The following is an 11456-nucleotide window of genomic DNA, read 5'->3' as shown; positions in this document are numbered from 1 at the left end:
CAGGCACAAACAGCTCCTGAGCAGTGTGGTGGACACCTCACCACTGTACCTTGTCTTCTGTGAGTGTGCACTGCTTGCTGGTTCTTCTTCTGCCAAAGATCCACCATAACACCCATGTCCTGTTCAGGAGAGCAGTTCCCAGCCTGTACTGGTGAATAGAATCATACACTATGGCCTGACAGGCTTCTGTGGAGGACTGAGTGACAAAAGTGGGGTTGCTTTGCTGCTTCTTTTCACTTCAGAGAGGGCTGGCAATTAAGAATGCTTGGTAAATGGTCAACATTGAAGATCAAGAGTCCTCAAGAGATGCTGCAGCCTATTGTGGTTTTTCTGCATGGCTCCTTCAAGTCAGGTGTGTGCAAAACAGAACAATTGTTGGGCAAAAGAAGAGATTAGGACTAAGATTTTAGAAGGCCAGGTGTGAAGTTCCTTCTGTAAATTCTTGGAGCTTGTTGCCTCTTCTTGCCTCTCATCTAGTCTGTGGCAGTGGTGTGAAAGAAAAAGTTGGTTTAACATCCTTGAACCTGGAAGGATGTTTATATTCAAATGACAATTTTTTATCTTTAAGTAGCTCAAGTAGTTGAACTGTCCATTCAAATGGCTGGTGCTCAACCCTAAAACCCTCCTTAGATCAAACCCAGTGCCAGATCATGCTGCAGGACTGAAATCCCAAAGGATTACACCTGCAATGTCCCAAAGAACTGCTGGGTCAAAGAGGAGAAATCCTTTCTCCTCTCCACTCTTACACTTAGGCCACCTCCAGCAGCAACCAGACACTGGAACATCTTTTGTTTTGGGAATGACCAGATTACCTCACCCTGCTCTGAACTCTGGTGGCAGCCAAAGTAGAGCACATGTTCACATTATTTTGTCTGGGTCTGACTGAGCCTACAGACTCCTGAGGGAGAGTCTTGTCTCCTTGTCCACTGTCAGAGAGCAACAGGAAAAACTGGCCCCAAGACTGGCTGAAGGTGGTGGAGTTGCAAAATCTGGCACCTAAGAGAGATGCATGGGGAGGAGGGAGAATGCTGGCTCATTTTTTAAAGACTTTCTGATATTTTCACCATCTGATCTTCTCTGTTTGTTTGTTTCGCTTTTTAATTACAAAAGCAAACCGAAATGCGCAGATGCCTGGAGCTGCTCCCAGATTTCTCTTTGCAGATGCTGTCAAGAGGAGTACTGTGGAAGCCACTGCACCAGGGAATTGTAGAATGGTTTGGGTTGGAAGGGACAATAAAGATCATCTAGTTCCAACCCCCCTGCATGGGCAGGGACACCTCCCACCAGACCAGGTTGCTCCAAGCCCCATCCAACCTGCCCTTCAATACTTCCAGGGATGGGGCAGCCACAGCTTCCCTGGGAAACCTGTTCCAGTGTCTCACCACCTTCACACTAAAGAATTTCTTCCTAATGTCTAACCTAAATCTCTCCCCATTTTAATCCATGCCCCCGTGTCCTCTCCCTCCCTGCCCTTGTCCCAAGCCCCTCCCCAGCTTTCCTGGAGCCCCTTCAGGCACTGGAAGCTGCTCTAAGGCCTCCCTGGAGCCTTCTCTTCTCCAGGCTGAACAAACCCAACTGTGCCAGCCTGTCTCCAGAGCAGAGCTGCTCCAGCCCTCTGATTATCATTGTGGCCTTCTCTGGGCCTGCTCCAGGAGCTCCATGTTCTAAAGAAGGACATTGTTGCTCTTCAAGTGCATCATGAGCTTGTATATCTGTGTGCACACAGATAGTGGAGCAAGTGGAGAAGACAAAATCACCCACCCCATCACGTACCACACCCTAGAGTGCATTGAGTTGCACGTGCATTTGTCCTATTGCAATTCTAGGGCTGTTTGCTCTGATTTTTCACCTTGTTAGCAGCTTGCCTCTGCTGGGAGATTTTTCTTCAAGCTCAGGTCCTTTATCACGAACACCTGATATTCATCTCACATTTTTCCTTTCCTGCTTCAGTGAAATCAGTAACTCAAAATGCTTTCAAATGTTCCTCATCCTCACGGTGCTCCTGAGGGATGAAGGGCACTTAGGAAAAGGTCTCCTTATCAATACTGTCCATACACAGAAATTAAAATCATCAGTGTGTGCAGTGTGATGGCTCACACAGTCACCTCTTCCATGAGCCCCATGTGCAGTGAAATAAACAGCACACAACTAAAAAAATCAGTAGCATTTTGTTTGCCATATTGAATATAGAAGAGAGGAGCTGAATTACAGCTTCTCTCTTTTCCCCCCTCCATCGCTGCCCTGTCTGAACTCAAAATCCAAGCAACTATGGGAAAGAAGTCCCAATAAATTAAATTAATTCTGAAGATTTCCTCCCTGACAGGCCGTGGAAAAGCTGCCTCTTGGGAAAAGTCTTCCTCTAGTCAAATTGCTGCTGATGGATGTTTGGGTGAACAGCCTTTTCCCTTCTGGCTGGGGCTGCCCTCATCTCATGGCTCACAAGCAGAAGGGACAAGAGCTGGACTGGCAAAACAACAGCATTCCTCGGGGTGCTTTTAACTAGATGGAGCTGGACCAAACCCCTGGTTAACAGCTACTAAGTGTTTTTCCACTGTGGGTCTCCAAGCACTTAACAAAGGTCCGTTGCCCCATTTTACAGGAGGCTGAACAAGGCATGGAGCGGCAGCGTGACCTCATGGCTGAGGAAAAGCAAAAATTCCCCAAGTTTTCCAATTCTGTTCCTCCCCCTGAGCCTCCATCAAAAAAATTACCCCAGCCAGGTCTGTCTTCTGCCATCAGAAGTACTCCTGTAGGTGTTAAAGTGAGTCAGTTCAGCTACCCATCACCGTGGAGTGGTGACATATAGGAGCCAATGGGCTCATGGCTAAATACATGAGAGACTTTGCAGCCTCTGCAAACCTTTATTTTGCTATTTTTCATATTCTTTGTTGCCTGCAGCCCTGGCACAAGGTCATGCAGTGCTACAAGAACCACAGTCATCTTTACTTTTGGAGTAAATGGCCAGTGTACTAACCCCTTTCCTAATATCTTCAAAGAATTAGAAGCTTGGCCTTCTTTATGCCTAATGTAGCTCTCAGCCCCCCAGATTTCCATGCAATCCCTGTTTCTTGGAGCTGCCAGTCTGCAAAGCCCAAGATGGGTAAACAGGCATCCTTCTCAGCACTGTCTAACCACTCCAGTTGGCCTGTGCTATTAGGTTACACCTCTCAGGCTGCATTTTGTCTCTGTGAGACCCTGGGCAGCATTTCCTTAAAAGTACAGCAGGCATGTGGGTAGGAATGGGATAAGGGGAGGGATGGAGACTGGAAGTTGACCTGGTTTCCCTCTTCCCAACAAAGGTCCCTGCTCAGCACTGGGAGAGGGGGACTTTCTCTGAAAGACTTTCTCATTGTTGCCTGACTCAACCAATTCCATCGTCCTTGGGCCAAATAGGAAACAGATGGTCACTGTGCTGGAACCAGGTCCTGCAGCCTCTTCCCTTGCTCCCTTGCTGCTTGGCATCACACTTGTGATGCTCATCACAGTGAGCACGGGCAGCTCAGTGCTATGTCTGTCCCAGGGGGATGTCCTTGACCATCCTGTATTTCATTCCACCCAACTGTTTGCTTGGTGTCAGCCTTGAGCCTCACGCTCCACTTGCTGGAGTTAATGGGGTTCACTTCCTTGACTCGGGGGACTTTTGGATCTGGCTCAGCCATTCAAGCAACAGGATAAAAAAGAAAAGGCAGGTTGTGCAGCTGAGCTTTGTCCTGACTGCTCTCCAAAGGGGTTATTTATTGGTGTGTGCAGATAGGATCTCTGAGTGCAGACCCAGGGACAGAGAACAAGAGAGCCATGTGCTGCCATCAGGAAGATGAAAAGGGCATTAACAAGCCTGAGAGGGTGTTATTTAGTATAAACAGATCCAGCTTTTCTCATTTCCCTGTCTTGAATCAGAACATCTATATGGCAACCTGGCTCCTCTATCACCCCCCCTGTCCCCCTCACCCTGCCCTGCCTGCTCGTGTTTCTCTGCCACCCAGGGTGGCAGCAGCATGTGTTTAGTTTTGCAACCTTTCCATGTTTAAACTTTCCTGGGAGATTTATCATCTTATTTATAAATGAAGGGTTAAACTCACTCTCTTTCAGCTTAAATTGTATGATTCTCCTCCTGGCAAGCTCTCACTGAACTCTGGCTCAAACTGGCCAAATATGGTGTTTTTCTGCATGTCGAGGACCTTGCCCTATACGTGGTGGAGCTTGTTTTGTGTGCCTCATGCTCAGCCAGGGGAGGGTGGGTTTTCTGACAGTGGGAACTGAGGGAGCAAGGGAGAGAAAGGGAATGAATCCAGCTGCTGAAAGGGAAAAGCTGGTGCCCATCCAGCCTTTGTGTAGTGAGAAGGGAGCTAATGTCTGGGGGAGAAAGATTGCACCCTGAAGCAGAAAGGGGCTATTCCCAGGGTGGGGAAGTTCCCATTTTTGAGGGCATCAGATCTAAGCTCTCACTTGATTCCTGGGTATTGATGTTTCCTAGAAGCCTCCAGATCTGAGGGTGGCTGGACAGAGTGTGTGAAACCCCAACTGCTGGGGAATTGAGGCTGGAAATAGTCAAACCAAGTCCAGAGTTGGATTATTCCTTTCCATTGAATAAAAAAAAAAAAAAAAAAAACAAAGGTGATTTGGAGCCACAAAACACATAGTTCTGTGAGTGTCATATTAAATGACACCTGCTTTCTTACAGTTGCATGTCTTGCAGTGGCTCCCAGGGTTGGATGAATGTTTTGTCCTGGTTGAGATGCTTATTATAACTTTTTCCCATGTGGACACTTGGCTGCCTCAGTGAACACTCACGTTCCAGCTCTTCCCTTGGCTCTGACACTTGCTTTACTTTCTCCTCTCTTTGCTGCCTAATTTCCTGAAAATCAAGGTGATCTTTCCCTTCTGCCAAATTTTGGTTGAAATTAACCAACAGATTGAAAAACATTAGAAGGACAGAGGAAATCAGGGCTGATAAACACACAAAGGAGGCACTGAGGCTGATCCTTGTTTCCTCTAAAAAAAACCTGCAAGGAGTTTTCCAGCCCTCTGCACCACACATCCTTTCATCTAGGGCTTATTCCCTGCAAATTCACTATTGCTGTGACATCCAAACACTGCAAACAGGGCCGGCCGGCTTCTTTGCAATGAGAGAGCATTTCCTGCTTCTCATTGTTCTCCTGAAGTGAAATACTTTTAGATTTACACCAAATTCTATCTTCCTCGGGGTGGAACCAGCCCGACTGAGGAGAGATGGTAAGTGATTGCCTGGTATCTGCACTCGTCAGCCATGCCATGCTTGTCCATGTGGAATGAAGACCATGATGTCCAGCAACTCCTGCTTTATCCAGTGGTTTGAATGGTCATGGGCTGAACTACAGCCTTTGGCTGGAAGGAGAAGGGTGTGAACTTGTCTTGCACAAGGGCAAGAAGGATTAATCTCCCTTACTGACTTTTGCATCTCTAAAGTTGCCCGTGAGGATCAGATATCCCATCTGGCCAAGCAAAAACTTGGATGTCCAGTTGCAGGCATAGCCAGGGGTTGTCCTTCAAGTCAGGGAAACAATCACAAAGGAAGGACGTGTGGAGGCAAATGCAAAGTCTGGTTTTGCTGATGTTCTGTTGAGATATTTGTCTTCTGCCTGACATGCCCAACCAGCCTAAATATGGTCCATCATCTCCAAGGCCCTGCTGTGGATGAGTGATGGGTATTGCCCTGAGTGGTGACCATGCTGTGGTCAATGCTGTGGGTGGACCTTGTGCTTCCCAGAAAGGCTAAGGCCAAAATTAGGTTCTCTGAGAGAGAGGGACTCAGATGCCTAGTTCAGTTTGGAACATGGAATAGCCTGTGGGTGCCCAAGCAATTATTTAGTCCTAGGTCATCCTAGGCCATGAGGGATCACTGCCAGTTAGAAGAGGGAGAGCATATAATTCTCTGAACTGCATTCCTCTTCTTCATGGAGCAAAGTGACCCAGATGGGACTTGGCCCAGATGACCACTCTCTGCATCTTGAACCTACTGCTTCAAACCAGGTGACAGATCACCAGACCTGGACACCCCACAGACAATCTATTTATAAACTGGAAAGATCTGCATGGTTCTCCTCATACCCTGTGCTCTGCATGCATGGAAAATATGGAATGAAGCTCCCAAAGATACACAGAGGAGGAAATTCATGTGCTGGCAGGTTTCTTATGAGCTTGTACCTTCTCTATGCCCAATTGCAGCAGGAAAGCCTCAGCCTCTGAAATAAGTAGCCCAGCAACCAAGTGGGATTGCACATACATTGCTTCTCCAGACCTGCAAATGAGCACCCAGCAGTGGTGGGCACCCAGAGGTCCTTCAACATGTTTCTATTAAGTCTTGCTAGTACTGGTCAGCCTAAAGTGCTAATAAAGGGTTTACTCCTTCACTTGCTTGTTTATACCACACTGAGTAGAAAAGTTAATAGAATCATATAATAAAACCATAGAATGGCTTGAGTTGGAAGAGACCTTAAAGGTCATCTTGTTCCAACCCTGGGACACCTGTCACTAGACCAGGTTGCTCCAAGTCCCATCCAGCCTGGCCTTGAACACCCCCAGGGATGGGGCAGCCACAGCTTCCCTGAGCAACCTGTGCCAGGGTCTCACCACCCTCACAGGAAAGAATTTCTTCCTAATGTCAAACTTAAATCTCCTCTCCTCCGGTTGGAAACTGTTCCCCCTTCCCCTATCACTCCATGCCCTTATAAAAAGTCCCTCTCCATTTTTTCTGTAGCCCTTTCAGGTACTGGAAGGTGCTCTAAGGTCTTCCTGGAGCCTTCTCTTCTCCAGGCTGAACAATCCCAGCTCTCCCAGCCTGTCTCCAGAGCAGAGCTGCTCCCGCCCTCTGATCATCTTCATGGCCCTCCTCTGGACTCACTCCAACAGCTCCATTTTCTTCTTATGTTGGGGGCTTTAGAATTGGACATGGTTCTCCAGGTGGGGTCTCACAAGAGCAGAGCAGAGGGGCAGAATCCCTTTGCCCTGCTGGCCACACTTCCTTTGATGCAGCCCAGGACACAGTTGGTTTCTGGGCTGCAGCCACTCAAGTTACTCCAGAAACATTCAGGCCTCTACATCACCTCATTGATACTGTTATATTTTTCATGTCCCACTTTCCTGCATTACCAGATCTTGTCCTTGGAGTGACAGAAACATTAATTGACTTGGTGAATTCTCTATAAATCATGCTGGTAGCGTTTAAAAGACCAATATCTCATAGCCTGTCAGGGCTAGGACCAAGTGCCATCTGTCACAAGGAAGCATGGAGTGACATCTCTGCAGTAGATGCTGTGTATTTCTAGCTCTGATACATGAAGAGAAATCGGAGCATGACTTCCTGTGTGTGTCCCTCTCTGTCCCTTGTGGATCAGTGCAATGTGAGGGGAAAGCACATTTTTTTTGGGGGGGGGAATTTTTTTCCAGGAGGGTTAAATATCTATCTCTGTCTCTTATCTTTATCTCTATCTCTATCTCTATCTCTGTCTCTACATCACCTCTATCTATATAATTATCTATATATTTATATATGTATCTATATCTGTATCTTATCTATATCCATATCAATATCTATCTCTATCTGTATCTCTATCTATATTTATATATATTTATCTCTATCTCTATCTCTATCTCTATCTCTATCTCTATCTCTATCTCTATCTTTACCTCTATCTATCTACATTTATATCTATATATTTTTTTTTTTCCTATATCTATATTTGTATTTATATATGTATCTTTATATCCATATCTATATAATCTATCTATATAATCTATCTTATCTCTATCTCTATCTCTATCTCTATCTCTACTCTATCTACATCTATATTTTCCTATATCTATATTTGTATTTATATCTGTATCTTTATGTCCATATCTGTATCTATATCATCTATCTATATCATCTATCTACATCCATATCCATATCCATATCCATATCTATATCTGTATATGTATATGTATCTATATCTATATCTATATCTATATCTGTGTCTGTGTCTGTATCTATATCTTTATCTATATCTATATCTATATCTGTATCAATATCTGTATCTATATCTATACCTATATCTATATGTATATCTATATCTGTATCTATATCTATATCTAAATCTATATCTATATCTAATCTGTCTATTTTAAACCCACATCTGGAAAGAAACTTGTTGTTTGGAGTATTACAGGTCCAACCAGTAGAGATGTATTTGTGCCTGTCTTCTTGGGAGGTTGTAACAGAGAAATATGTTAGATTTTATTTGGATTGCAGTGATCCATCTGGCATTTCAAGGGTGCCAGGGACAAAGTGCTAGAAATGTCCATTTGGAACAACAGCAGTAGTGGCTGTGTGCAAGGAGAAGCCTGCAGGGAAAATGACCATAAAGGCACATACAGGAACTTTACAGACAAGTGCAAAACAACATAATGGCATATTAAATTGAGCCTGTGCATCTCTGCTTGCTTTTGAGAAGCACCTTTCTAATTACAAATCTAGCAATCCTTCTGCCTGCAGCTGCCTGGTCGGTCTGTCCCTGGCCCAAAAATGCCAAGAAGGACAGTGGGGGAAGAGCAGCAACAGGGGTTTGCTGTTGAGGAATAGGTGGGGTCCTGCCAGGCCCAGGGATGCAGGACACAAGAGGCAATATTCACACCCTGGGAAGTGCAGGGAATGGAGGTGACACTGATACAGGGAGGGATGAAGGGGTGATGCAGTGGGGAGAGGGGTCAGGTGTCCCATGAGCAGGAGACCAACTCACCAGGGATGCAGCTTTGCAGCCCTGTGTTAACTTCATGTTGTGCTACCCAGAGAAACTGAGGCACAGAGCCACGGGCTTGGCCCAGGGAATGCAGTGAGATGGGAAACCTGGTCAGGGAGCAGACTTTTTTTTGAGGCATCCCAGGATGGTTAACCAGATCTTAACCCTTTGGGAGACTGGTTCCTGTTTTTCCCTTTGCTAGGTGCTGTGGTCTCAGTGCTTTCAGGGATTTGCAAGTTTTGGATTTTCCAGGTTTACCTGGAAGAACTTTGAGCTGGTAATGAGTGCTCTGAAAATCATTCCTGAAGGATCCTGGTCGAGGACCTTGGAGAGGATCTGTTTCCCTTTAGACTGACCCAGCAAATGGATTCAGAGAAAGAAAACAGCATCTTTCCTAGAGCTTCTTTCCTGCTCCACTCCAAACAGAGATAAAACATCTGCAGTCACAGCTGACCCTGTGTCAGTCAGTGCCCTGTCTCCTCTCCTGGCTTCCAAAAACCTGCCTGAATTCACTTCCCCAAAATTCCTGGGAATACCCAGAGACAAACAAGATAGCACCCCACTCCTCAGCAGAGCTGGCACAGTACTGTTTAAGGGTGAAAAGCAAGTACCTTCACACACTTTTCATCACCCCTCATCTCCTCAGGAAACAATCAAATACCACAGCACCACCCCGAAATCCAAGAGCAGAGAAGCTCACAATGGAGAAGCCCCTCACAGCCTGGTTCTCCAGGTCAGGCACCTCCTGATGAACTTCCATACCTGCCACGTGGGCAGAGCCAGGGGCTTCCTGAGCTGCTCATCCACACGTTGAGCACAGGACCCTCTGCAACACCATCCCTGCTGCAGTAGTCATGCTTTCCACTCTGGACTTAGGGTCTGGCCTCCAGTGATTCCCTCCTGGCCCCCCCCATCACCTCCCCAGTCCCATGCCCCCCTTTTTTTCCACACCAATATCCCAAAGCATTCACTGCCACAGTCCCTGCAATGTATTCCTGCACAACAGGCTGACTTACCTCTGGCCTGATCTCCTTTCTATGTTAGAAGAGCTGCTGATAAGAAAATTTCCTCGTGAACCTGAATGGAATCACCCCAGGACAGAGACATCTGTTCCTACAAGCTGAACAACTGCAGTGACTAGAGAATAGGAAGAAATGCTTAATCTCTCTCTCACTCACTCTCTCTCTCCCCTCCCACCCCCTCTTCTAAATATAGCCTGGCAACTAATGGGAAAAAATACACACTACTAAAAAAAAAATGAATTTCCACTTGTCTTTAGTGTTCAGAATTTCTCCCCAAACATCTGGCTCCTTGCCCTAAACCTCTCTGAAATTTATGGAGTGCTGGAAACCCTATAGAGGGCTCCAGCCTTCCCCATGGTGCTAATGCCTGAACATCTCTAGTACAGAAACTTTTGTTGCCCCCCTCTTGTCCCCTCTTCAGGTCAATTTTCCTGTGTCTCTGTGGGAACAAAACCTCCTTGCTGAGGACTTTCCAGCTCCAGGCCACCACAATGACACCAGGTGACCTTCCTTTCTTCCTGGTATGAACTGGAATTAGACAGAAGCATCCCTAGAAGTAGGAGGAAGGTGCTGGGGAAAATGCCACAAAGCCTGTGATGTGCTTTGAACCAACCCAGCTGTCCAGACCCTGAGAAGAAACCACTGGGACACAAAGGGTGACCCTACACACTTTGGTGACACTCTGGCTGAAATCATTTGGCAGAGGGGTTAGTAAGACCTAGCCAAACACTGGGCTGAATTGGTGGAGTGTAGATAAGTCAAAGATGGAAACAGAGAGTTTGAGGTTCCACTGAAGAGCCCAACATCATGTTCCTTCATCCTTACACAGCCTTTTCCTACTGATGGTAGAGTCATGGTGGGTATCAGGTCTATCTTAGAGAGGGGACTTGAATGAGAAGTGCTTGAGATTGGGCAAAGCATAATGAATGATGACATTGTTGAGATGGGTTCAGAACATGTGGCCAGATCAGCTTTCAAGATGTCTCAGCTAACCAGTGCTGGAAGGACCCAAATCCTCCCAAATCCTCCCATGATCATTCCTACTCTAAATTTGGTACCAAAAAAAGCAAACCTTTGTGAGGCTTGCACAGATATTCTTTCCAGGAGAAGAGAAAGGAAAAAAAAAAAAAAAAGGCAGGGGAAAAAAGAAAAGTGAGAACCTGCATCAAATTTAGTTGTTTAGAAGGACAGGAAGGATGGATGCTGGGTTTTAGTACCAGCTCTGGGCTGCTCTTTTCCCTCACCCTCTAGATAAAGCCACCACTGGTGCCAATGCAATAAACATGCAGAATATGGCCCGTCACAACACGACAGGATCAACTGAGAGGCATTGAATTCCAGGTCAAGAGGTCAAATCCATAAATAGAGAAGAGGTAAACTCCACACATGCATGTCTCGCTGGAGCACAAACAGTAGCTTTGGTTATTAAAAAAGGTTGACCTCATTTTCTGGAATTAGTTTTTCACTCTTGGATCTTTCCCAGGGAAGCTGAGCTGATCTTTCTTGTCTGGTTATTTTATTGATTTTCTATTTTGAGTTCCCTCACATTGAGGGGCAGATTCTTCCCCCAGTTTCAGGAACATCCTCCTTGACTTTATGTGCCCCCTGTTCCAGGCATCCAGCTTTTGACAACTGATCTCGAGCTCAGGCACGTGCCTGGGCTCTCATCTGCTTGTCACTT

General features: G+C 46.1%; 1 protein-coding gene across 1 annotated transcript in view; it reads right to left on the bottom strand.

Moving 5' to 3' along the window:
- GPR20 (G protein-coupled receptor 20) overlaps nucleotides 1–9847 on the bottom strand; it is a 12622-nt gene extending 2775 nt beyond the window's left edge. The window contains exon 1 of the mRNA XM_009996663.1: nucleotides 9770–9847. The gene's annotated coding sequence lies outside the window, so the exon portion shown is untranslated. The remainder of the gene's footprint in view (nucleotides 1–9769) is intronic.
- Nucleotides 9848–11456: the final 1609 nt, after the last annotated feature.

Source organism: Chaetura pelagica, unplaced genomic scaffold, assembly GCF_000747805.2.
Source record: "Chaetura pelagica isolate M959 unplaced genomic scaffold, ChaPel_1.0 scaffold260, whole genome shotgun sequence".
NCBI classification, from domain to species: Eukaryota; Metazoa; Chordata; class Aves; order Apodiformes; family Apodidae; genus Chaetura; species Chaetura pelagica.
This window is presented reverse-complemented; position numbering and strand designations above follow the sequence as displayed.